At 42.6% G+C, this 27,757-nt stretch overlaps 1 non-coding gene across 1 annotated transcript; it reads left to right on the plus strand.

Annotated features, from left to right (window-relative positions):
* The first annotated feature begins 13,465 nt into the window (after window positions 1-13,465).
* On the plus strand, window positions 13,466-13,539 carry trnai-aau. The gene has a single exon. It is a non-coding gene; the product is annotated as a tRNA-Ile (tRNA).
* The last annotated feature ends 14,218 nt before the right edge of the window (window positions 13,540-27,757 follow it).

A 27,757-nucleotide genomic window follows, 5' to 3' on the forward strand; every position in this document is an offset into this window, starting at 1 on the left:
GCTGTTAAATGTAGGTTGGGTCACCACTTTTAAAGTTATGATTGTGGACAAACAATGACACTCATTAAAATAATTATTGTACAATTTAAAACACGTACACATCCATTTAAGTTGTATCAGCCCCAAGACAAAAGAAGAACAGCGCAACCGTTACGAACAAGAGTGGTTAAAGATACCATACTAAATAACGGCGGGAATGGAAAGCTTTTAGATTTCAGCCAAAGAGGATCTACGATTTACCAGGCTACAATAAAGAGAATATGATATTACACCAACTGCTAACTTTTTTAAAAAAGTTTGTAAACATTTCCAGAAATTATGCAGATGAGAACAAAAATAAACGTGAGAGTAAACATTGACACTTTGCACTCAGAGAAAAGTGAAATTATAATGGAGAATGGGGATTTAGAACAAAAACGATTCAGAATAAACCTGAAACCAAATATCAAGTGAATGCATTGAACTTGTGTAAATCTGTACCAGAAAAGAAACATTTCTGGAGACATTCATGGGGGTAAGTTGCAAGCAATCTCCTAGACCTTTCCACTTACAACATGGAGTTTTACAGAAGAGGTAGCTGCAAAGATAGCAGATGTATTTGATTCGATCTTTCAGAATTACTTAGAATCCAGAACAGTTCCCAAGGATTGGAAGGTAACGAACCCCGATATTTAGGAAGGCGGCAAGAAAGAAAACGGGGACCTATTAGATTAACATCACTGCTAGGCAAAATGATATTTTCTTTTTTTTTCGGGATGTGGTAATAGAACACTTGGAAAATCCTAATGTTATTCAATAAACTTAACACAGGTTTGTGCAGGGGAAATTGAGTACGGCGATCTTATCAGCGTTTTGGAGGATGTAACTGTGAGGAGGGTAAAGGGAACACAAGTGAATGCACTAACTTTGGTTTTTCAGAAAGCATCCATTAAAGTATCCTTAGAGGTTCTTACTCAAACTTAGGAATTATGGGATTTGGCGTCAATATTAGCATGAAAAATGAATTGGTGAATGGACAGACAACAGATAGTAGGAAGTAAAGTGACATTTTCACCTTGGCAGGATGTAACTAGTGGGGTGCCAGATGGATGAAGACTTCGGTCTCAGCTATATACGTTCGATTTTAATGGCCGAGATGATGGAACTGACTTCCAAGTGTAGGGTAAAGCTGTTTCCCACAGCAAGAGTTCATGTGAGACTGGAAAAGAGCACCGCCACAGTGTGATATAAAGAGTCACATAACAGTAAACCTGAGATAGACAGGTTCGGACATCGGAGTGACGTGAACTAGAGGCTCGTGTAGGAAACGGCATGGAGATATCTCTTAGCCTGGGCTATAGTGGTGCTTATGTACATCGCCGTGTGCTACCAATAAATAATGACTGTTCAACAGTTGAACCTTCTTTGTAAGACCAATGGGCAGAAGCATTACAACTTGGTGGTAACTAGTGACCGAACCCAGAACTCAATACAAACTGGGGAAAGGCCCCAAAATCTAAAAAAACTAAAGGAACCATATCCGGACCTGACGAATTCACCAAAACTGAAGAGCACGAGTGGAGATCGCCTAAGAAGAAACCCAATTGCTGAACTGGAGGCTCAAGGGCAGAAGAGAAATCCACTGTGTAGCCGAAGGACTCCAGCAGAGCATGTCGCGGGCATTTTAAATCCCCATCCAATACAGAGTCAAATAATCTAGACAGATCGCAAGGGTGAGCAATCTAAATAATATTTTAAAAATCGGTACAAAGGCTGAACGGGTATTTCAAATTATTGAGGGCATGAATCAGGCAGAACAGTCTATTTCTTCAATCACTGCGCCCAGCCCAAGTCAAGAATCGGCGGCCTAGAAAGGCTGAAATAAAAACGTTTGACGCCTCAGTGAAAGCCAGAAATTAGCTTTGATAAATTGAACACTATACTCTGGGAAATTCGCGAGAAGACCCAAACGTTCGATTCAAAGACTTGCTGCAAAGAAAATAGATCACTTTCAGGTTAGGTCCGACATCGCCGCTGGAGCCTGCCAAAACCGAAAAAGCGCGGGGTGAAGTGAACGGTTACTGCAGAGCCATCTTTAAAAGTGTAACACCAATTAAATCTGAACTCCCCTCTGGTGAGAGGAAAACAGCCATGGATAATAAATCAGGGCCAACTGGTCGATCTTTGCTGACCCAAGGGGCAAATCAGGCACATAATTGGTGGCGCTGACGGCATTTTAGAAGATATACGATAGTTTTAGGGTTAGATAAGAAGAAATAGGCTGAAGAACTGAAAACCATTTTGTAATCAGAACGTCCGATCACCGATGACGTCATTGTGAGCCAAGGAATAAATGAATCTCCGGGTAAATTTGAAGCTGTTCTGAAATATTTCGATACCTACTTTAATTTAAGAAGGATTAAAATTTTAGTGCGAGGAAAGTTCAACAACGAGGCCAACAGCATGGAGAGCCCATTGGCCTCCTGGCCCTCGTGATGTCCGATAATGGCCGGCAATTCACTCGCGAAGTTTCACTCAATTCACCATCCATTACAGTTTTGAACAACATACCTGCTCCCCAAATTTTCCACAATCAAATGGCGAGGCAGAAAGAGGCGGCACACCGTTAAACCCCCTTGTGAGATATAGAAAATACCTCCCATAGACTGCCTCAAAGCAACAGGCAGGAGCTGAGCCATAATCTTAGTCAAACTTATTTCTCCTAGTTTCTGTTACCAAGCTGAAACTGTTTACATTTCAGTATATTGTATTCCACCTGCCTTGTTCTTTCCCACACACTCAACCCATCCATCTCCCTTTGCAAATTTTCTGCGTTATCTCCAACACACATTTTCACGCCATTTTTTTATCGTCAGTAAACTTGGATACTTTGTGTTGTAAGAGTTCTGTTCAGTAGGCTTCACAAAGATGTTCAGAGGCTTGTAATGTTGAACAATAAATGTTTGTTGCCAACACAACTGCATGTCTGTGCATGTGTGTGTGTGTGTGTGCGCGCGCGCGCACGCGCCTATGTGTGCTTACGTGCGCGTGTGTTTTTCTGTGTTTTTTTTTACAAACTATAGCCCAGACTAAGAGCTATCTCCATGCTGACATCCACTCAAGTCTCCTGATCATGCCTGTCCCATGCCCTAACCTGCCTACCTTAGCTATACTGTTACGTCACTCTTTCTATCACGCTGTGGGCAGTGCTGTTCTCCAGTCTCACATTAACTCTTGCTATGCCGAACATACTCGCAGTACCTTTCCCTCCAATCTTAACTCAACATAGTTGCAGTACAATATTTTTTTACAGCTACCCTTTCTCCTTCTTCAAGCCAATGACTTTATAAATCCAGACAGCCTGGAGGCCTGACAATTCTACCGGATCTCGTTCTGGTCACATCTGGAGGGTTTTTGGCCCAGTTGTTTTGGGCCAATTTATTGGGTTGGAGTTGAAAAATCTGAGTATCCTTTTTTTTTGGCACATTCTTTTATTCATTCATGGGATTTGGCAGCCGGCTGGCTAGGCCGGTGTTTATTACCCATCACCAATTGCCCTTGATAAGGTGGTGCTAAGCTGCTTTATTGAACCACATTAATTCATGTGAGGTAGGTACACCCACTTGATTGTCTCTACCTGATTAGCTAAAAAAAAGTATGATAGGAGGTTCTCCTTAATGGATGAGGAGGAGAATCCTGTTCCGGTGGATTGTACCTTCTGGAGTATGTAACAGTTATGATCTTGCTTGATCTTCATCTCCCCAGTCTATGATGCCGGGTCTTTCAAGGTGCCTGGTCCAAACCTTGTTGCCTCTGTTTAACTGGAGCAGGTTCTTGGTGCAGCATTTCTTACTGTAAGCAGAACAGTGCATTCTCGGTCCTGAACTTTATTCTGATCCCTGACTGCCAGAATAACATAGAGATCCAACTTGCCAGGGTTTCAGTCTCCTTACCTAAGGAAGGGCAGCTTTCCCTCACAGAAAGGACAATGCATCTTCATTCGACTGCTTCATGGGAGGAGATGATTGTGTGTGAAGAGGGACTGATTAAGCTGGGCCTGTACACAGGTGATCGGCCTGCTTTGAAAATTTAATTTTCCGTAAGATTTGAATCTCAGGACACTCCAGCTTAGTGAAGCACTGGAGATCCCAAAGTCAGGAGCTGCTACAAGAGCTCCATCATCTCAGTGCTGACAAGTATCTCCATCCAAGATCCATCTGCCAACTATATAACTGCAGCAGCTTTAACAACGACTCTTCCAGCTTCCACTGCCTCGACTGCTGGTAACAGACTTAGCATCAGATCGCTCCTGATTAAGAATTTACTGGCAGATCATAGAGTCACAATGCCATAAGGTGTCGACAGGGGTGCTCAAGAGTCAACTGAGTTCTGGATCGATGTAATATTGTCCTGTGATAACGCTGAAAATGTAAATTTTTCAGCACCGGGCAGAGATGACAATAACCTCACAAACAACTTTATTACAGCTCTAGTGAGGAAGGCGGGGGCATGATTTATGTTTCTAAGTCTTCACAAAGATACGGTGACATTTCACCTACGGCCGCCATCTTATTCTTGCTCCACCAGCTCATTGTTTATTCATCTGTCAAAGTTTTTTTTTACTGACGTAACCCCAGAATTTTATCTGCTTTCATTTATGAAGGAGCACATTTTGATGTTGAACTGAATGAGTCCCAGGTATCAACCAACATTCTCTGGGTTATCCGCTTCCCACTCTACAGGGCCCAGCCACTTCCAGTGTCACGGGACGAATGGATAAAATGAAAAGCAAATATCTCTGCATCAAGATCTCTGTCCTTCTCCAGCTCTCTCTCCCTCGATATCCCTCTTTTTCTTTCTTTCCATTTTTTTCTCTCTGGCTCTCTATGTATCTCTCCCTCTAAGCACTAACATTCCCCGCCTCCCTTCAACCCGTCTCTCTCTCTCTCTCTCACACACACACACACACACACACACGCAAACACAAACGCACACTGATGCTAACACACATTTTCCCTATTCTGGCCCAAGCGAATTCAAACGAACTATTTTCAGGAAAGCCGCAGTGACTGCCTTTTAAGAGATTGTTTGTGTCAAGTGATGGTTCCTTGCCACGAATGGGAAAGTATGGCCAGACAAAACCAAAGGTTTTCGATGAGGAAATATGTATCGAGCAAAATGAAAGAAGTAAAGGCTGTCAGATTCTTTTCTTTTTATTCAATCACCTGATGAGGGCTTGCTGGCTGTGCCAGCCTATATTGCCCATCCTAATTGTCCTTGAGAAGATGATGGTATGCTGCTTTCTTGAACCGCGGCTCTTCCTGTGGTGTAGGTACACCCACAGTTCTGTAAGGGAGGGAGTTACAGGGTGTTGACCGCGTGACAGTCAAGGAACGACAATATATTTCCAAGTCAGGATGGTGAGTGACTTGGACGGGAAACTCCAGGTGGAGGTGCTCCTCTTTCTCTGCTGGCCTTGTCCTTCTAGACGGTAGTGGTCGTGGCTTTGGAAGGTGGGACCTAAGGAGCCTTGGTGAATCCCTCCAGTGCATCCTATAGATGGTAGACACTGCTTATGCCATCCGTCAGTGGTGGAGGGAGTGAATGCTTGTGTGTGGGGTGCCACTCAAGTGGGCTGCGTGGAACTGGACCATGTCAAATTACTTGAGTGTTGTGGAAGATGCACTCATTCAGAAAAATGGGGAGTATCCCATCACACTCTTGACTTGTGCCTTGTAGATTACAGACACACTCTCAGGAGCGAAGGAGTGAGTTACTCGTCGCGGGATCCACAGCCTCTGATCTGCTCTTGTTGCCACAGCATTTATATAGTTAGTCCAGTTCAGTTTCCGGTCATGTTCACCCCCAGAATGTTGATTGTGAGGATTCAGTGAAGTGCAGTCGGACGTCAAAGGGCGATGGTTAGATTATCTCTTGATTGCTTATCATTGCCTGTCACTTGTGTGTTGTAAATGTTACTTGCCACTTGTCAGCCCAAGCCTGGATGTTGTGTAGGTCTTGCTGCATTTGGCGATGGACTGCTTCAGTATCCGAGAAGTCACGAATGGTGCTGAACATTTTGCAATCATCAGCGAACATCTCCACTTCTGACCTTATGTTGGACGGAAGATCATTGATGAAGCAAAGGATGATGGTTTGGCGGAGGACATGACCCGGTGGACACTACACTGCAAGTGAGGACCTTGGAAAAAAATAGACAATTCATAGGGGAAGTGAAGAATAAATACAGGTAGAAAAGGGCGAATGGGAGAATAGACTAGCAGATGTTTTTTTTTACTCTATGGATATAAATATAAAAGGTTGCGAAAACAGGAACGGGCTGAATATGGACTAAAACGGAATTTCATGCCTGGAACCACATGATTATATTGTGTTTGCCAAGAAAGAAAAACACAGCCAAAGGCAGAGTGAAACTCGAGGTAGTTGTGAAATTGGGTGGACGACAATTGTAGAAAGAGGCATTATAAACCTGGCTTTTCTTAAATGTTGATAATACACCTGAATTGTTTCAGGGGCAGGGTGTTGAGGAAAGAAAGTTTGGAAATTGTGGAGGGCAGTGAGCCGCAAATTTCCAATCCTGCTTTGTTATAACGGACGATGCTAGAGGATTTTAGAATTGCAAATGTTATACCATTGTTCACAAAATGTAACTAATTATCATTTTGTAAACCACACACGCACCAATTTAACCTCAAGTGGTGGAAGAGCTTTTGGAAATGATATCCAGAGACAAAATGTATTACCACATGGATAAGAGCGGATTCTTTACGGAAAACATGCCTGGATGTGTTAAAAGCAGATTGTGTTCAGTTAGCTTGATGGTTTTGGGAAGAAGACTGTCAGTGGAGCATAGGTACAAAGTCAGCTGAATGGGAGGAAACAAAGAGCCGCAGTGAATTGCTATATAATGGGATTCTCCAGCCATCAGCAGTGTCATTGATGCTGTTTTTTCTTCAACATAGGACCGAGGCGTCAACGTGGAGGGCACCAATTCAAAATGTGTGGATGACACAAAACTCAGAAGTTTTGTAAAATTCAGAGGAGGGTAATAATAAACTTCCAGAGGACAGAGGTAGGCTGATAGAACAAATGCCATGAAGTGATACTTAATGCGGAGAATAGTGAAGTTGTACATTTTTTCAGGTAGAGCGAGGAAAGGTGATATAAGGTATACTAGTCAATGCTAAATGAGATACAGGAGCCGAGGGGGCTGGAGAAATGGCTGCACCAACCATTGAAGTTGGCAGCGCATGTCGGGACATTAGTTAAATTAGTGACAGGTGATTCAGCGCAAAATCAATTGGGTCCACCGACTGTGCGTTGGATTTTCAATTCACTCCCAGCATTTGGCGGAGTTGCAAGGTGAGGGAGCTGGAAGACCTTTCTACCTGGCTTTCAGTCAGAGATTTGTTGTGTTTATAGAAATATAGTAACAACTAAACTGCAGGAAAAAGAATCCAACTATAGTCGTCATGCATGCGTTGATCTCAGGGACAGTCGCTTCGCAGCACCGCTTGACAGAAGAGAAGACAACACTATGGAGAGTTCTCCCTGCTTTTCGCTAGTATTTGCGCTGTGCTGAGTGTTCTTTATAAGAAGTGAAACCGAATTAAATTTAATTCAAAAACGTTATACAGGGAAAGCATTAGTTTCTGAGTCAGTGAATTATTTGTCGCCGACAAATTTCTGGGCTATGACGTACCCTGTTGGACGACGCTTGTAAAGCACATGATTTTAGTGCCGCCAGCTGAACAGTCGATGCAGAGACAGTCATTAAGGATGTGGGGAGTACACAAAGAACAGATATTTCAGGCACCAAATGAGCAATGGGCGTATTTCCTAGGTGGTGAGAAACAGGGGAACAAATAGATGCAAAAAAAAATGGGTCTTCAGGTGCACCGCTCACTATCCGCCAGTGCACATGTACAAACAATCATTTTAACATCTCAAATTCCAGGTTGTCATATCCGAAGTACCACTCATTCCAATAGATATTTACACAACTGCCTTAAATTTGCTGCTACACGGATATATGCAACAGGCATAAAAACTACAAAGGAGTTTTGTAATGCAATGTCGTGAATTACATAGCACCATTTTGCTGTAAACATGATTGTCCTCCACTTCTGGGATCGCAAACTTATTAGGAATTCTTTATAAGTGATGGCGCTGTTTGACAGTGCGAATTGAGAATTCTCAGGTTGGTACAATTGAGGCAGCAGATCAGCCTGAAAGTTCGTGAATTTTTGTGAAGCCGTGAAACACATATTACATCTGCCTCTATTTCTCATATTCTTACAGGCGCTGCTCAAATCACCAGGATTACATTGGCACTGGATTGGAAGCAGTGCTGATTCCGGAGTTTAGTTGGTCACTTTAGGAGTTCAGCTCTGATAATCTTAGATTTATATAATTACAGGAAGGGTAAAGCAGACAAGGTGTCCGTCCTGTCTTTGCTGGTTCGCTGAAGGAGACATTCACCTAGTGTCGTTCTCTGCATCTTTTCTCCCCCCTTTCAGGGATGGTACCTGTTTCTGATCTCTTGAGAAGGGTGGTCTGATCGAGGTTTCTACCCTGTTAGAATCTAGTGTCAGATTAAATTGGGAGAAAATGCATCTGCCGGCGGGACGAATGGAGTTGAATCAGCACATAATGCTGGCACTGATTCACAGCGCCAGTGTCTCGGCCCACCAAGGGAAAAGTCCAGAAGAATTGATCACACTTAAAGCAGCTGAGAATCTAGAAATAATTCCTAAAAATGATCGCGGACGCTGAAATTTCGAGAAAAAAAATCTATATTTTTTGGAAACCGATTAAACATATCCATCTTTTCTGTTCTCTTGAAAAAGTCAGCATTCTTTGAGTGGGCTTGGGGAAGATGTTTCCATTAGTAGGGGAGACTAGGGCCCGAGGGCACAGCCTCTGAGTAAAGGGAAGACCTTTTAGAAGAGAAATGAGAAGAAACCTCTTTAGCCAGAGAGCGGTGTATCTATGGAATTCATTGCCATAGAAGGCAGTGGAGGCCAGGTCATTGAGTGTATTTAAGAGCGAGATAGATAGGTTCTTGTTTGGTAAGGGGATCAAAGCTTACGTGGAGAAGGCGGGAGAATGGGATTGAGAAACCTATCAGTCATGATTGAATGGTGGAGCAGACTCGATGGGCGGATTGGCCTAATTTCTGCTCCAATGTGTTATGGTCTTATGGTCCTTGCTTTTTTAAACTGTCATTTCACTGGGACTAAGCCATTTAACCCAAAAGGCTGCACTTGGACTAGGTCTGGAGCAATGGGCCCTCAGAATAAATGCCTGATGTTCTACTGACACAATTGTCTGTTCTGTATTGAACGTGTTTCCCATCGCTGCCTTCACTGTCTAACAAGTGCCTTCACAGCGTTTATATTTTTCCCATTTCCTTCTTTGGTAATTCACTGCCTGCAGCGCATTTCCCTCACAGACAGACCGGCAGCCTCCCTTTGGCTTCATTTCACAAATCTTCCAACTTGCATCAACTATTCGTTTTAACCAGTGGAGTGTGACGTAACAATTGTTATCCTGGTCTGTGCACTGGACCTTCAAAGCCTTGAAGGGTGTATTTAATTCAGGGAGCTATTAAGTTGCAGAAATTGAAAGCGGAATCTCCAAAGGCACAGGGATGGATTTCTCGAGTGGGTAAACCATTTATTATGGTGTTTGTTTGGGGAAAGTGTGATACTATTCCCTTGAAAGCAATACAGCTCATTCGGAATGACGTGTAAATTGTGTGAATCACTAAGTTTAGGGAAGTAAATGTACCTGTCAACCCCAGACCATCATTAAAACGATCCACCATTTAACCCTACCCACTCTTTCTTGCATAACGTGCAGTAATATAAACCAGTGAATTTCCTCCCTTGATCTGCTAAACCTGTAATAAAACAAAGTGCTTCCTTAAGTAAACACCTCTAAATGTAATTTGGTCCATTCAGGCTTCTTAATATCGGCACATAAACGCAAACGTTTTTTTTCGGACGTTGTTATGTTGATGTAACCTTCACAACATCTGGCTCCATGTTATTTCTTACTGGGTTTAACAGGTTTGGTTTCGTCACGTTTCTATCTTTGCCCCTTCATATTACATTTGGGCGGTCGCTATGCAGCCATTCACAACCCCATCTGGACATACCTTTTGATTCTTTACCATAACCATTACAACTCTCTGTGGATGTTGCAACAAGAAACATGTTCTCCCCTTCCCTCCACCATCACAGACATTCGCCTTTGTACATCCTGCCCTTTCCTTCTCTCCACATTTTTAATACTTGGTATATTTCTATCTTTCTTCATTTCTGATGATAAGTCATCGACATGCATAGTTCACTCTGATAACTCCACTGGTGCCCCCTGACAGGCTGAGGATTTCCAGGATTTTTTTAAAAAATATTCCCAGCAATCACGCTGCATTGATTTACTATCTGAGAGGTCGGTGGAATGAGATTCAATCTGAATTTAAAAATAACTAATTTACAGGGTGACTTGGAAACTTGATTGTGGAACAAAATTGACAGCTCTTTCCAGGAACGGGCACAGAGTAGATTAGCCGACAGGCCTCCTTCTGAGCTGCAGGATTTGATGAATCACGGCTTTAATTTCTGCGTTGACCGGGAGATTAGAAAATAGCTGAAGACGTGAAGGTGATGTACGAACGGTTCCAGGTAATTGTCTGATGTTTTGTACCGAAAATGTAACACATGTAAGAGGATTTCAAGCACAACATAGGTCTACAAATTACTGTCATATTAACTCCTAAAACCCTTAATTAACCTCGCTTCCACTTACACTCCCGTTAAGGAAATAGTAAAAATAAATATATTTAAACAGACCTTAGCAAGTCGACACAATACCCTGGGCAGAAGTATTCAAAGTGGCTATTCCAAGCTTCGGTCTGTGTAGACAGCAGGCTTAATGCACAAATACTGAAGGCTGTTTACACTTCCAGTCGACCTTAGAATGCCTTCCCTGTCATCGTTCTCCTTTATACATGTTTGTACTTTTTAATGCGAGCCCCATTGTTCCCATGTGTCTTTGGACCTTTACATTTCTCATGATATGAATCATATTGCTAATCATAGTGCTAATATTATCAGGAACCTTTGGGAAAAAATAAACATGCTGATTGGTTGCCTTCTCTGGCTAGGTGTAACATCCAAGCATCTCATTGAAATTCAAACTACTTTGATTTAACTGCAAATTCTGCTCAGCTCACATTCTAAGACGTCAGCCATGTTTTCCCATTTAGCATTTAAAACCTAGCTTCATTTGATGAGTTAAAGCCTCCAGACAAGCTGTCTCCAATTCAATTACATCCCCCACACACTCAGAGAAACTAATCAAATCCCACTATTACCAACTTTTACAATAAATCACAATAATGTTATGAGAATCATGGTACGTTCGTGACATCAGGAATTTCGTCCCTTAAGCTCTGAGCCCCTTTACCTCTCTCTTCTTCTTTCAAACACTCGTTCAAATCTACTCATTTGGTCAGACAGTTCGTAATTTTCCTAAATACCTCCATGTGAAGCTTGGTTTTAAATGTTGACATATAACGCTCCTTTCAAGCACATTGGCAAGAGGAGGGGTGTGGATTGTTATTTTGTGAAATGCAACAGATACATAGGAGATTCTGCTGTGTTGTTCAGTTCAGCGGGCTTCAAAATTAAATTGTGTGGATCCGTTAAAAGTTAATATATCCCTCCGGTCAGAGCTCGGGTTGTGGAATATTGATGAGGGTCACTGCTCAATCTGGGATAACGAGTTTTATCTAACGTTGGCTCCCATTTTTAGCAGCAGATACCACAGGATATCCACGTTCATCATGCCGGACCTCCACCATCGATTTGTAATTTGGTAATTTCCATGAGGTGACCAGGAATGCACATAGTACTCAAATTGTGGCCTAACTAATAATTGATAAAGTACCTCCATAACCTCCCTGCTAGTATGTGTTATGCCTCGTCTAATAAGCGAAATGATTCTACTTGACTTCTTAAACACCTCATTGGCCTTTCAAGTAACATTCGGGAATCTGTAGAGATTCGATCCAATGTCCATCAATTCCTCTATACTTCCCAATACTCTCTTCATTAATTGTGTATTCCCTTCGACTTGTTTGAGTTCCCCAGCTGTATTACATCGCTCTCCCCCGGGGTTGAATTCCATTTGGCACTTTTCTGACAATCTAACCAATCAATTGATAACATCCTGCTTTCAAACCTCGTCACTATCAAACACAACCACTGTTCTCGTTGCTTGAAAACTTCATGAAGATTCCCCCTATATATATTGCCAAATAGCTAATATGTGCCATGAATAGCACGGCTAACTATGCATGTGGCTTTTTTTTCAGGAGAGAAATCTGGTTGGTACAAATCCATCTCCCAAACACCCGTAACGCTGATGTTTTCAGGATTCACTTCGGTGCTCGGGCGCTCTTTAAAATGTAAGTTCTCCGTTCGCTCTGCCATACAGCCTGATAAACAATTCCCAGTGATGTTTGCAGCAAAACAGTGCAACAGATTGGAAAACTTTGCATTATAACCGCGCACCATTGATTGGTGACACATAACCTCCTGGGCTCAGAAATCATAGCCGCCCCCGTCTACTTCCAACCAATCTCGAACGCTTCGTTATGAAGGCAGCCAGAAGAGGGTAAACGCGAGTCAAAACAAGAGTGAGCTCCCCCCACAATGTTGCTCTGGGACTTGAGAAGCGGCGCTGTTGCATAACTGTTAATCAGGTAAATACATCAATCACAGGGGCAGTTGGCCTGTTACTTACCACTTTCCCAACTTGCTCTGATCGCCTCAAGTCATCGATTAAGGGCCAGGCGGAAATATATTTCAGTTCCCTGACATTGCAATCCCCTGAATGATAGCACCAAGTGTAATTTCAACAGGCATTCGGTAATTTCTCGTTTAAGCCACCGTCTTGCATTTACCATGAAATCCACACGCTTCAATTCCAACATCCTGGAGATACGGCAACATTTCGACACTATTTTTACTTCAATATTTGAAGTGCTCATTCTTATTAAATATACCATCGTTCTTAAGGCAGTTGTGAATGAACAACTTGCACTGGTCATGCGCGATATGCCCATCATCCCAAGAAATAAATAGAAAAGAGATTGCATAGATATCAGCCTATTGATGACGGGAGATTTTGCAGCTGAAGGTTTGCTTTGGACAGATTATTTTTATCATTGACAAGAAGAAGGTATCTGTTGCTGAACAGCTTTGTGAGGGTCGGATCATTCAGCAGCTCTGGGAGAAACATACACTCACAGCTCGCTGGTAATCTGAAGTTTCAACTGGACAAACAGGAGAGTTCCAGACTGTGCACAATCAATCAGCAAGGAATAATGCTGAATCCGCCACTCACTGCCAGTTGAATTTGAAAACCAGATACTAGTGGAAATGCGTCAAGGGGCCGGTTAGCTCAGCTGGTTAGAGCGTGGTGCTAATAACGCCAAGGTCGCGGGTTCGATCCCCATACGGGCCAACCGGTTTTATTCGACTTCGAAGGAATTCAAGTTATTAACAGCGTTCTGCATGACAACAATAACTCGCTTCGCAACAATTTCACGCAAATACTGCATCTGTCAGCAAAGTCTATCCGTTGCCAAATTTCTCAACAGTTCGTCAGCTGCTGGCCAGGCCAAAAAAGCATTTGCTTCTTCGAGATGTCTTTTTAAAAAGCAGCACAATATACTCCCAATTTGTTGTTAATTATTCTCAAACATGACCGGAACGAAGTAAAATACTGAACTGCGCAACGTCTACTTCATTGCTGAGCTATGTGTAAGCGACGGATAAACTAGGTCGATGAGAAACCAACGTTTTCTCGTCTAACTTGACGTAATTCCAATCTCTGCCTGACAATGTAGCCACGAAGACACCCAACAGAGGGGAAATCCAACGCAAAATAACTGTGAGGTCTCCCCACGGTTTAGTAGCTTTTCTGTATGACTGTTCCTGGGATAGATTTGTAAATCACCAAGGGCAGTCGGCCTGTCATTTGTTCTCTCGTTTACTGGTTCCGCAACTTGCTCTAATCGCCTAAAGCCGCTGATTGAGAGCCAGGTGGAAATATATTTCAGTTTCCTGCTCTTGCAACTTCCCCGACCTTTACTACCAAATTTAAAATTCAACAGGCACTCGGTCATTTCTTGCTAAAGAACCCGTCATAATTCGTAAACACTGTGACAGTCCTATTTCTCATTCGCAATTCAGTTCCAATTGAAGCTTCACTTGCATCAACCAGAGGACAGGGCAACATATCAAAACTAATTTTACTTCAATGTTTGAAGTTCTTTCACTGTGTCAATGTAGCAATCCTTCTCAAGGCAATTTCGGATGAGAAACTTATACTGGTCGTGGAGGCATATCCATATCTCATGAAATAAATAGAAAAAGGTTGATTGGATAAGATGTCAGCCTGTTGATGGCAAGAAGTTTATCAGCTTGAGGTTTGCTTTCGGCGGAATATTTTCAACATTCAGAAGCGGAGCGTTGTTGTTGCTGAGCAGCTTTGTGAAGGTCGGAACAATGAGGCAGCTCTGGGGAAAACTCATTCCCTTCCAGCTCGCCGGTAACCTGAAGCTTTCAATTTACAAATACGGTAGTTCCAATGTTCCAGCTGGTGCGCGGTCAGTCAGCAAGGACTGAGTGTCGAAGGTCCTTGGGTCATTCTTCAGTAACATTCCAGACACAGAATCCGAGTGACCCCCGCCCCCCTGCTGCCTTGATACTGTCTCCAAGAAGTTTACTGGAAGGATATTGAGCGTATATTGTTTTCATGCTTTGAAAATGTGTCTGCCTGTACGATAGGAAAGAATCATGGCGCATAATTCTCTGTCGGAACACATCTGAACATTCCCTGTACATACTGTGATATTTATCTGGCTGTCGCTATCACTGATCTCGATTCCCTCTTTCATACGGAGAACCTATTGACAATCATGATTCTCGCCTGAAGAAACTCCGGCCTTTCCAAATGTATCTCTGTCAGTATGGTGTCTGGCAAAAACAGATCTACTGATCGTGTTCTTCATATATTAGACTATCAAACTTTCAGCAAAGTCTAACACATTCATTGCTCTCCAACACTGTCATTGTTACGGCAGTACCAAACTTTAAATGGAGCAGGCGCTCCGTCATTTCGCGCGGAATCACCCGTCATAAATTGACACTGAAGCGGCCGCCTTACTTCTCATTCGCAATTTAGCTCCATTTCCAACCTTCAATTGTCACTGTCACTGTCAGCGATAGAGGGACAGAATTTTAAAGCAAGGTATGTCACTGTGAAAAATGCTGCAGTGACCATAACAGCGCTCTCTGTGCTGATCTATGGGGAGAATTTGCCATTTCGGTTGCCTAGGAACACAAATGTTCATTTATCAGCAACTGAACAAACTGCAAAAACGGGTGATCAACAAACTGATCATTAACAATGTTCACTGGGGTTCCCGCCCTGGCGCGGATTTTCTTCCATCGTCTTCCGGGGTAGCTGACTTTTCGGATATATTTTATCTCCATTTCTCAATTTACTTTTTATATCATTATTTAATTGTTTGACAATCAGACGTATTTTAACAGCTACCAGAGACCGCAGGGGACTCCGGGCACAACAGCAAGAATCAGAATGAGACAGAGGTGGGAAACCGAATAAAACCCTTTATTTGTCTCTTCACTATATCAGGCAGTTTTATGATATTGTGGGTGACAGCTGCTGTCTGTTCTGCAACTATTAGCTTAGCCGTTAATTACCGACCCGATTTTACACCCCTGCCATACATTGCCTCTCAAATTGGTTGTACGTTGAATTATTTGAGTTCCTGTCCAAAAACTTGCGTTTATGCAGTTACACAAGCTGTTACCATCCTTTCACGCAGATAAACCCCCTCCATATGAATGAAAGCAAACCGCGTTAATGCTCATGAGCTCAAAATCCTCCTTTTCCTCCCAAACATTTCAGGTTCTTTGTTAAAAAATATCTTTCAACTAGTTTCCTGAACACCTGTTTTTGCAGTTTGTCCCGTTTCCAGCAAATCTACATTATCTAATTGATCTGCGTTAATCATTTGGGTTTCCAAACTTCGAAACAATGGGCTTAATTTAATGCCTTTTCAAGTCGGTGAACTGATGGGAGAAGATAATCATTTCAATCATGGAGGCAGAGCAGTGTTTGAACATTCACTCCGACCCGCATACACAACAGTCATGCACAACACCTTAACCACTCGCTCACCACAGCTGGACAAATGTAGCCTTGTCGGTACAAAATGTCAGGCATAATGTAATGTACAAAACATCAGACAATTGCCAGGAATCATTCATTCATCACCTTCACCTGATGAGGTCTTTTCTAATCTCCCAGCCCATGTCGAAATGAAATTCGTGAATCGCGGGATCGTATCGTTCAGAAGGAAGCCTGTTGGCCCATCGAGTCTGTCCATGCTCTTTGATAGATCTGTTAATAATGTTCCACAATCCAGCTTTTCCCGATTACCCTGTAAATTAGTTCCATTGAAATCCCGTTTGAATTTGATTTCACCATCCTTTCAGGTAGAAAAACAAAGTACCGTGAAAGCTGGAAATATGAAAAAAAATAGAACTGCCAAAGAAAGAAATGTAAGAAAAGTTTGTGATGCCTCTTTGTGGACAGTGAAAACGGCTGTGGGAAGCATGTTAAATGAAGCCCACGTATCTCGTCGGTAGAGCATCAAGCTTTTATCCTGAGGATCCACGTTTCCATCGCTGTTTGGGCGTTACGTTTTTGGCTCATGGTGTTCGCTCCCAGCAAAACGGCAACAAAACGACTCATGGACGTTGAATTCTTCAAGGAGAACTGAAGAAACGGAGAACGCTTTGATTTGCAGAAAAATAGCCACCATCTCGTAATTGTGGTAGCTTCGATCGATTTTTAGAATTGTTTTCCGATTTCCAGCTACTCTAAGTGTGAAAAGGGCTTCCTAATTTTACCCTTGGTTGGCACGATCGCTATGGATCAGAAACAAAAACATGTCAGGATTGAACCCCATTCTTACTGGCGGGAGAAACAGTTTTTCCATGTTTAAGCTAACATATCACTTCAGCAGGTTTGAAAACTTCATTCTTCTATAATTAAGGAAATGGAAATGTTTGGAAGCCCTGAAAAGTTTCGGGGTGGGGGCGATGTTATGCAGGGATCAGGAACAAGGTGAAGGATTGACACTGGGTGAAATTCTCCTTCTTAAAGCCAGCACAGACAGGATTGGCCAAATGGCCTTTATTGTTCCAATTCTATGATTATGTTTTCTCTGTCAGTGTGTAGGCAATGAGGTTGAGGTCACTATGAGATTCTTTCAACTGAGACTTGAACATGAGCCCAGGTTACGGTTGCCATGCTTTTTGGAATCCATCGACAGCTTTTACTATTTTTCGTTCTTGGGTGAGAGAATTGCTGGTAAAGCCAACATTTATTTGTGGAGACTTCTTCTCCACTGTACGTGCAAACTCTGCACAGTTTAAATCTGATCCTTTGATTGTGGGACTATATCGAAAGAGATTGTCTGTGAGGACAGGAGACAATAGGCACAAAAATCAAGTGTTGTAATGGGAATGAGATGAACAGGATTTGTAGAAGGCACTAATTGAGTCTCAGTTGCTGTATCCTGTCTGGCTCTGGGCGCTGCTCTTTAGGAACGAATTGCTGATGTGAAGGATATTGGAAATAGGGCAGAAAAGATTCACGAGAATACTCCTGGAATTTGGAACTTCAGTTATGATGGTAGATTAGAGAAGTTAGGACTGTTTTCCTGGGAGAAAATAAGGCTGAGAGGAGGTTTGACAGAAGGATTGGAAATCACGAGGTGCCTGGTCAGAAGAGACCAGGAGAAGGTGTTCCCGTTTGTGAAAGGTTCAAGACTGAGAGGGTAGAGATTTAATGTAGTTTGTTAAAAACGAAGCAAAAGTGACAAGTGGAAAAACTTTATTTTTCTTGCGAAAAGTGGTTAAGGCCTGGAATGCACGGCCTGAGAATGTGCTGGAGGCAGGTTCAGAGGAAGCATTAACAAGAGAGTTACACTGTTATCTGGCTTTAAATCCTTGCCTGTGGCCCTGGGTCCCACGTTCCAAGTTATAGGAAATAACTTTCAAAAATAATTTTCAAATTCCTCCTGAAATCATGAGTATGAGTTTCGGTAAAGAAGCTGTCAGTCGGTAAAATGTAGGGACTGAGCTGTGCTTTAGTGTCTGGATTTGAAGAGGGTTAGGAGGGAGTTCAAGAAGCAAGCAAAGTTCCAGAGGGGGAAAGCTGAAAGTTTGGCGAGGAGGAAAAGCGAGGAATGTGAATGGCGTTCACCATCTTTCAAATTTTATTCAATGAAGGATCCAAAGGGAAAATCATCCCGGTGCCAAGGAGCTGCTGATTAGTGCAGTGACGGGAAATAGAATTGAAATTAGCAGAATTCTGGTATTTACTGAGGGAGAGGAAACGGCGTAAGCAAGGAAACAAAAGATGGTGGATTCTGAATATCTGCCGTCAAAAAGCAAAGGAAATGACGGAAAAAAGTAAATTTTAAAAATGAACCAAATGGCAGAGAGTAAAATGTAATTACAAGATGCACGTTTATTGTCGGATTATTAATGAATTCTGCATGTATACTCATTACCGATCATTACCGAATCGAGCATAGCCCGATTCCTCTCGGTTTTAAAGTATCTTTTTTTCAGCGAACTGTCCTCGATTCAATCTACCAAACCACTAATTTCACAGAAATTCAGATTCAGCCCAATTGAGGTGAAAGAGCCAGTTTCTGCGTTAAGGCACGCACAGAAACGTCGCCTCACTGTGTGCGTTAAGGGCCCTTCTTTTCAAGGGGCTCTCATATCCCAGGAATCTCTGAGAACAACAGCAGATTCTTGAGTCTGTTGATAGAAAATCTTTTTTTGCATCTGTCTGCCACATACCAACCAATTTCAAGCTCTGTTTCCAATTTTGCGTGCTTTCTCTCGATAAATACCAGAGCATTCACCTCTTCGGAGAATTGAACCGCGGTCTCCGGCGTGATAAATGGGGATATTAACCACTATACTGACAAGTAAACTGAATTGCACGATCGGTACAGGCTGAGATCTTCCATGCCTCTGACATGCACAGACAAACTCCTTTACAGCGCAGCAAAGCAATGATCATTGCGTTGTTGCAGAGGAGATTCTTTCTGACTGACCTAAACGAGCATAATTATCATCATGTGTAAAAAGTAATCTATTATATAAAAAGCCACAAAATGCAATGTGTGCACCTATAATGCGGAGGTAATGCTAGAGAGTTGAAGAGAGTCAGAGAAATAATGGGCCAGTGATGCCAGAGGACTGGAGGATTGATTGTTATATCCGTGTTGAAGAAAATGGCGGTTGGAAATCTTCTGATTTGAATTTCTCTCGCGTGTGTTTTCCAAACAAAATCTCACCGAAACGGATCAAAATAATCTCCAGGCTTGGCGTTTCTTATTTGAGTTTTTTAAAATTAACAATAATAAAAACGGAAAATATTCGAAAAGCTCAAAAGGTCTGGCAGCGTCTGTGCAGAGAGTAACCAAGTTAACGTTTCGAGTCGGCATAACTTCCTCAAACTGCGATAGGCGGGAATGGGACACGAACCAACTGCGCGGAAGACAGATTATATTCCCACTACATCACTAACGCTGATTACAGGCCCTTCAATGGCAGGAAAAATGTCAATGCACTTACCAAGAGCGTTAACATTAAAAATAAAATGGCCGGTTGCTTAGCAGCCAGTCACAACCTCATCTGGACACTTTTTTTTATCAGAACCAGTACAATAATGTTCAGCTTTTGTACCATGAAACCATTTCTCTCCTCCACCACAACCCACCGCCCCACCAAAAACCCTCACTCACCTCTTTTGTTAACCCTGCGCCCTCCCGTTCTCCACTGGTTAAACATTATATCCTGCTACATTTCTTTATTTGTGATGAAAAGCCATCGACCTGAACAGGTCACTGTGTTTGTCTACACTGATGTTCTATGCTCCATGACCTCAAAAACATTTTGGGTCCTTTTTTTGTTTCTGTTTCTTTTTTCACTTTTCCAGTGACTACACTGTTTTCATTTTCCATTTGGAAGGTTTGCGAAAATGTTGTGAACAATATTTATATTCCTCGTTCTTGCTCCTTGCTAATCTTCCAGTTTTCTTCCTCCATATATCTGTTTGTCTCATGAACTGCCTCCTAACGCTCCTCAATTCCGGACACTAAACCAAAGCTTAGTCCCTATGCTGAAGCCACTGATTGCCCCAGTAATGAAGTCCCCCTTCCTGATTTCTGCAGTGATTTGACACAAGCTTTCCAAATGCTAAGGGAAACAGATCAGTCAGTCGAAGAGCCTATTTCTATTGGCTCGAATCTCGGAGTGAAAACATTAAAACCAGAGATTCCAGCATGGAAATTAAGAAGCTATTCTACACACAAAGCGACCTAGAAATACAGGGTCACATTCTGTGAATGGAATCTAATGTTTGATTGATTGTTATGTTTTCAATCTGAGATTGATCGAGTTTTGTTAAAGAGGGTATTAAGGAAAATGAGGCAAAGGCGAGCAGATGGAGTTAGTCACCAAATAGACACAACATCATTGAACATATTCTAGGGACTAACTAGCCTCAGCAACAGCAAACTTCGAGGGAAACAACTAGCCAACAGCTTTCTGGAATGAACACTGAGTTCAAGAAATGTATATCGTAATATCTGCCTCCATGTTGGTTCTTGCGCCTATCTTTATTTTCCTGGTTTGGTTTTGTCACGGTTCTTTCTTTCTACATCATGTTAGATTTAGGCAGTTACTATGCTGCCACTCAAACCTTCATCTGGACACATTTTTCATTCTTAACTGTACCCACAGGAATAAAGAAATGTTACAGTGCAGCAGAAGGTCATTCGGTCCATCCTGTCTGCAGCAGATCTCCGACTGAGACATTCCCTGGCTTCTTCCCCTAGCCCTGCACATTTTCCCTTTGGACATATCAGGCTAATTCACGTTATAATGTTTCAATTAAATCTGCCTGATCCAATCTCAGGCAGTGCATCCCATACCGGAACCACATACAGTGAAAAAGAAAAATCCCTCATGTCATTTTAGCTTATTTTATGAACTAGATTCAACCTGTGCCCTCTCTATCTCGATCCTTTCACGGGTGGGAACATGTTCTCCCTACGTACACTGCCCAAACCTCTCATGATTTTCAATACCTCTATCAAATCAGCTCCCAACCTTCTCTTCTCCAAGGAAAAGAGTGCTAACTTCTCCAATCTATCTGCATAACTGAAGTTCCGCATCCCAGAAACAATTCTTGTGGACGTTCTCCACCCTATTTCCAACATCCTTCACATCTTCGCATTCTTCGCCAAGTGCAGCACCCAGAACCAGACGGAATACACCAGCTGGTGCTGAAATTGTGCCTCAAAAAATCTCATTTGCCTTACACCCATTACAACAGTCTTTGTGCCATGAAAAATGTTGTCCTCTGCCTCACAGGCAATCACTTTCGAAATGACCGCACAACCGCTGAATCAGATCTCAGCTCTGGAGTCCTGCCACATCGAGTCATGTATGGTGGTGGACAGTTTAACATCTAACTGGAAGAGAAGCTATGTGAATAAATGTTGGCCTGTTCACACAGCATTCCAAATGCGTCCTCCTGACTTGCACCTGCCTTGCTTGGTTTGAGTGCATGAACAGTCGGTGCTGAACTTGGACCCTTTAAACTTCATTGACCACCGAAGATCATTTCACACTTATGTCCATTCTTGAGTATCACTTTGATGTTATTAATTTTGGGCTTGTCTTGTAGGTCTTGCTGTAATGTGTCTATGCAATTAACAAGTGAACAATTCTGCCGACTATTTCTGCACTTGAAAAATCATATGTTGGACCCCTTTCACCATCTGCTGATGAAGTTGTCCATGACTTCGATCTGTTGTGGAAATGACATGACTTGCCGATGATGAATTCTGAAGTTGAACGTGATTCTGAAACGGTCTTCCAATATAACGCAAATCTTTGTGCATCCTTTAACTCTTCTGCTGTTAATCCTGACACGTTCAGCATGCGTAACCTTCGTTCACAAATGTACAAGAATTTTAATGGCTTGCTTGTCTGGCTGAGGCACAGAAGAAGTAAGGAACAATCGTTCTGTTTAAAAAGTTTGAATTCAGGTGGCAGTTCAGCTGCATCCGAATTCAATCTGGGGAATTTTGTGGACATTTTGACAAAGTCGCTTTGAACTTCTATCTTCTGTGGTACCTGGAATGAGTGTCACCGTGGCTGCATTTGCTGTCTTTAGACTGACATAATCTGACATAATCTGGTGCTGGTTCTCTCCACACCCTCTCCCACTCACTGAACTAACAGCCCATGCATTGCAATCTAACCATGATGGAGCTGTCTGCTTCCCTGCGCTTCATTTGAACTCTGACTCTGTCGTACAAGCTTTTCAGGACAGTCAGCAAGTTGCTTTCTCAATGCTCTCCGAGCTTCGACTCTCTTTAAGTCTGATCAAAACTTCAAGAGTCACCTCATGCCATGTAGCACAACCTGACAATGTTCACCAATCGTATCTGTAGTTAATCTTAATGCCAGGCTGTCTGAACACCGCATAACACCATTTCCTGTTGTTATAATGATGGAGGCACCAACCACCATTCAAAAAGAGGGTAACTGCTTTGAGATATTTTGCCCCCATCAAGTACATATCGTTAACTATGGTGGCCTGGTGGTGTGCATAGCTGCTTTTCAAGCAGTAGATCTGCAATAATCGCAGTTTGTTCATTTTATATTTCTAAGTTCAGGAGCTCCAAGCAGGAGTTGATACTGATGAGATGAGATTTTGTTCTGAAAACACACGCGGCTCTAATTCAAGCGAAGTGATTTCCAAGGTCCACTTTTATAAGGGAGGAACATAGTCATGGAGGGATTTGAAATTGAGAATGAGGAGTTTATAACTGAGGCACTGGCGTGTCAGGAGCTAGTTTGCTAGGTCAGCAAACGCGGCGGTGATTGGTACAGTTTCATATATTTAGATGAGGGACACATAAATATTTGTCCATAGGTAGAACAATTGAAGGCATCACAGCTTTTCCTTGTTCTGCTCACAGGCAACAGTGAAACTAAGACTGGATTGCACGGCCCGTTTCCCTTCTAGTAATTCATGCTGCTATCCCTCAAAGGCAGATTTCAAAACCCATGCACATTTTATCCTAAATTAAGCAGGATTTCAGTCTGATTTCTCAGGATATGACCTACATCACTTCAGATAAAACATAAATATGCAAGGAACTCGGCACAACCTTGAAATTTTCACAGGAAACATTGAGTTGGGAAAGAGGTGAAATCTTGAAAGAACTCACCACAAAAAATGGGAAAATGCGGGAAAAATTCAGCGTCTCTGATAGTTTTGCTAAGCGGGTCCATTATTTAAACCTTAGCTAGACCTGAATTATTTACTAAACTTCCTCTGTGGGAGCTGATTGCAGCACCTTTTTTTCTTATTGCAGATTCCCAGCGTGAGCAGTCTGTCCCTTTCTGAACAATAAAACAATCTCTGTGCGGGAATCGACATTCAAATAAAGAATTAGGAAGCAGCAGAGGGAAAATGTTCAGAGAATTAGTGAATTTTGCTGAATCCGAGTAATCCTATCCCGGCTCCACACTAAAGTTCAGGGAAAACATTCATTAGCTGCAATGAGGAACAAGCCTGAGTTGTGTTTTAAATGGAAGATAAGTGTAGGTTTTTAACCTTTTTATCTGAATGACACCTGCGCGTGATTTCCGTGCAAGATCTCACAGAATCGGATCAAATACAGCTCCGAGTGTGGGGTTTCTGATTTGAGAGGGTTTAAAAGAACCAACAAACTGCGATGTTAGGGAATTGAACCATAGTCAACTGCTTGAAAAGCAAAGTCACTCACCACTATACCACCATCGCTGAACTCAATACTTGCGCAACTGCAAAGTTTCCCAAGGCTCTTTAGTAGAGCATTATCGTTAAACATAAAGCTGATGCTCAGCCGCGGAAGGAGACATTAGGTGTGGTGACAAACGTTTTCTTAGGGAGGTAGAGTTTAAGGGGCTTCCTAAAGATGAGAGAGAGCTGGAGAAATGGAGGTGTTTAGGGAGAGAGTTCAGAATTTTAGACCAGGTCAGCTGAATGCACCGTTGTCGATGCTGTAGAGATCAAAACCCGGAATGTACAAGATGGCAGAACAGGCGGAATCTGGAAGATTTTTGTGGTTGGAGGAGGTTTCGTAGAAATGAAGGGGCGAAGTCATGGAGAGATTTTAAAGTAAGGATGAGGGTTTTAAAATTGTGGCATTTCCGGGGCAGGAGCCAGTGTCGGTCAACACTCACGGGGGTGATTGGTGAACTGGCCTTGTTTCAGGTGATGTTCCAGGCGGCAGGATTTTGGATGAGCACAGGTATGTGTGGGCTGGAAGACGGGAGGCCGGCCAGGTGAACACTGGAATAGTCAAGTCTAAAGTGAACAAAGGCATGGATGAGTGTTTCGGCAGCTGAATAGCTGAGGCAGGGTCGCAGTTGGCCGATGTTTAAGATGCTCAAGTATTTAGTGTTCATCTGATAACAGCCTGTCAGTTTACCTAATATCATGCAGTTTCATCAGAGATGAACCCCTAAGGGTAAAATGGATACAGCGTCAGTCATTATTGTTCAATATTAGGATTGTTACTGTATCTGTATCTCTGAAACATTATGTCACTGCGGGACTTTTCGCATTTCACTGCAATCAGAAGCTGAACAAAATGTCCCAGAATGTGGCCAATGAGTGAGAGCTTTTAAAACTGAAATTTGCCCCTTTAAGTCGCCAAATTGGGATCATTCTCTGCAGGATATTTTCTGTTCATGAACTATTAATATCAATAATTCCTGGCACTGCGTTCACTGAGAGGGATGAAGAGTCAGTGAACAGAGCGGAGTGTCGCAGTTGTTGTGTTCCTGACTCTCCCCCTCCCGGTAGTTTAGTGAGGAGTCAGTCTCCCAGGGAATGTGTTGTCCCCAATTCCGCCCGATTCCCGTCTATTAACAGGGAGTGAACTGACAGCTGTCAGTAACTCCAGTATCGGGATCCTGGTGAATTCATTGTGGTTCAGTGTTTAGACAACACAATAACAAACAAGGTCCGTAGAAACTATCATAGCTCAGATTCAGGATGGGATGAGAATCGTGGGCAATGTGCGCTGTCGACCTTCTGATTCAGGTTCCTGAACTTTACGGAAAAATAAATGATATCTGTTACATTGTTGCTGTTACGGTCGTATGGCCCAATAGATGAGGCATTTTACTTCCCTGTGTCGTGCAAGGTTATCAGAAGATTGTCGGTTGGAGTGCTGTAATTTGTACTATGATCATTTCACTCAGATAAATTGCCGTGTACAGAAGTTCTCGCACACTTTGTGTGTAGAATTCTTTTTTTAATTCTGTCTGTAAAAACTCTGGCTTTAACTCTTTGACGGTGGCACTGGGTCCTAGATTCCCAGTCAGCGGAAATAGGTTTGAGCTGATCTTACTTGCTCAAGGTTGCACAAAATTGTATCGAATCCCTCCTGCAATCACGAGGAAGGACCTCGGTAAAGGGACAGTCAGTGCGTTAAATGTAGGGACTGAGTTGTGGTTTGGTGTCGGGAATTGAAAAGGGTTACGAGGGAGTTCCAGAGACAAACAGATTTACAGAGGAAGAAAACTGAATGATTGGCGAGGAGGAAGAGAGAGGAATATGAATGGCCTTCACCATCTTTCAAATTTTATTCAATGAAAGATCGAAAGAGAAACTAACCTCGGTGCCAAGGAGCTGCTGATAGTGCAGAGACCAGAAAATTGAGCTGGAATTAGGAGAATCATCGTGTTCACTGAGGGAGAGGCAACGGGATTAGAAAATAAAAGTTGCGAGGGGGCGGGGATGAAAGGCAGGATCCTGAAATGCTGCCGTCAAAAAGAAATAGAAACAAAGAGAAAATACGTTTAATAAATGAATAAAATGGTGGCAGAGGTTATAATGTAAGGTATTCTGTCATGTTACAGTCACTGTTTACCAGATGCGTGTTTACTGACATGTTATTAATGAATTCTGCCTCGTTAGTCATTACTAAATCGAATGTGGCCGGTTCCTCCACGTTTTAAAATACCTTCTCTCAGCAGGCCGTATTAGTTTCAAGCTACCAATTCACTAATTTCACTGAAATTCCTATTCAGTCCAGTTTAAGTGAAAGAGACAGCTTCGGGTGATCGGACACAGAGGAAACGGGTCGGCTGACTGTTGGTTGAAGGACCTTTCCTCTCAAGGAATACTAATATTCCGGGATCTTTAAAAAGGAGCACGGTTCCTGAATCTCCCTGTCGCAGAAACAGAATCTTTAACTGCAGTTTTTTTTTTTTCCGGTACATCAACCGAAGTCAAAGACATTTCCAATTTCGCGTTGTCTCTTGTAAAGTTAACAGGACCACGCCTATTCCTCGTCGTGGAATTGAACTCCGGTCTCCCGCGTGACAGGCGGGGATAATAACCACTATACTTACGAGGAATGGCTGGACTTTGTTACAGCGTAGAGAAACCTGGGGTTAACATCACTCAGTGACAAATGAAAATGCTGAAGTGTCACAATGTGGAACTGGAGGGCTTGCGGGCTTCCTTCAGATTTCTCAGAGACTGGAAAGATGACCGGGTACCTTATCTGATTGAGCTCGCTGTTCTTTAATTACAATCAGGAAATTATGATGCTTAATAACCCATAGATTTATAGATTTGATGAATGAAAGAAATTGAAATGTCCTCCAATCAGCACATTCAAATCGATAAGCATTCCACTTTTTTGCAGTGTCTCGGTTTATCAATGGGAAAATCTGACCGCCAGTGAGATCTGCGGATGTCATATTCACACCAAACTTCCAGGGAAGTTACCAATATGGGGAATTGTCAGTGAATACGCGGCACACGCCTATTCACAATCATGAGCACGACTGACGAAAAAATGTAAATTCTGCACCTGCTGTGAAAGTCTAGCAGAATTCGGAGACAATGAAAATGTCTTCAATTCAGGTTATCTGTTTTGTTGCAAATCCTGGCAAAATAACACTTCTTCTGACCCCAATTTGAGAGTTTTAATAATGATAGGGATTTATTTTTCCTCTTGAATCGTTTCCCGACCAGGAACCCAAGAAGGGAAAAAAATACCCAAATTTTAAAATGAAACGTGAATATATTTATTTTCACCCTGCAGTGACGGGGAGATCCCCACTCATTATTGTGTCCAGCCTTCTGCTGGGCCGCCGTCTTGCATTTCTGCAGTAGCTGTTTAGTATTCGGTTCAGCTCTGTCTCTCCCGACACTGTCTCTCCACCCTGTCGATGGTGCTGTCTCATGAACTCCGAAAAGGTAACGCGTTCGCTTATTAAAATGACAAGACAGAGACTGAGTGAAACATTTGGTCCCAGCCCGAGTGTTTAATTCACCAGCCAGCCGCCCCTGAGAATTACATGCAACACATTTACTTGCTTTATAAATGCCTGGCTACTGGTTGATATATGCACTCACCCTTGTCAGACTGAATCGCCTTCAAGGGTAAAGGCCTCCTCCCATCTGCTGTAGAAGCTTGGCCCCTGCAGTTTGAGTTCGGCATCGCCAGTGAAGAGTGGATGTACCAGGCGGC

This window comes from Carcharodon carcharias (assembly GCF_017639515.1).
Source record: "Carcharodon carcharias isolate sCarCar2 chromosome 24 unlocalized genomic scaffold, sCarCar2.pri SUPER_24_unloc_2, whole genome shotgun sequence".
In the NCBI taxonomy this organism is placed as follows: Eukaryota; Metazoa; Chordata; class Chondrichthyes; order Lamniformes; family Lamnidae; genus Carcharodon; species Carcharodon carcharias.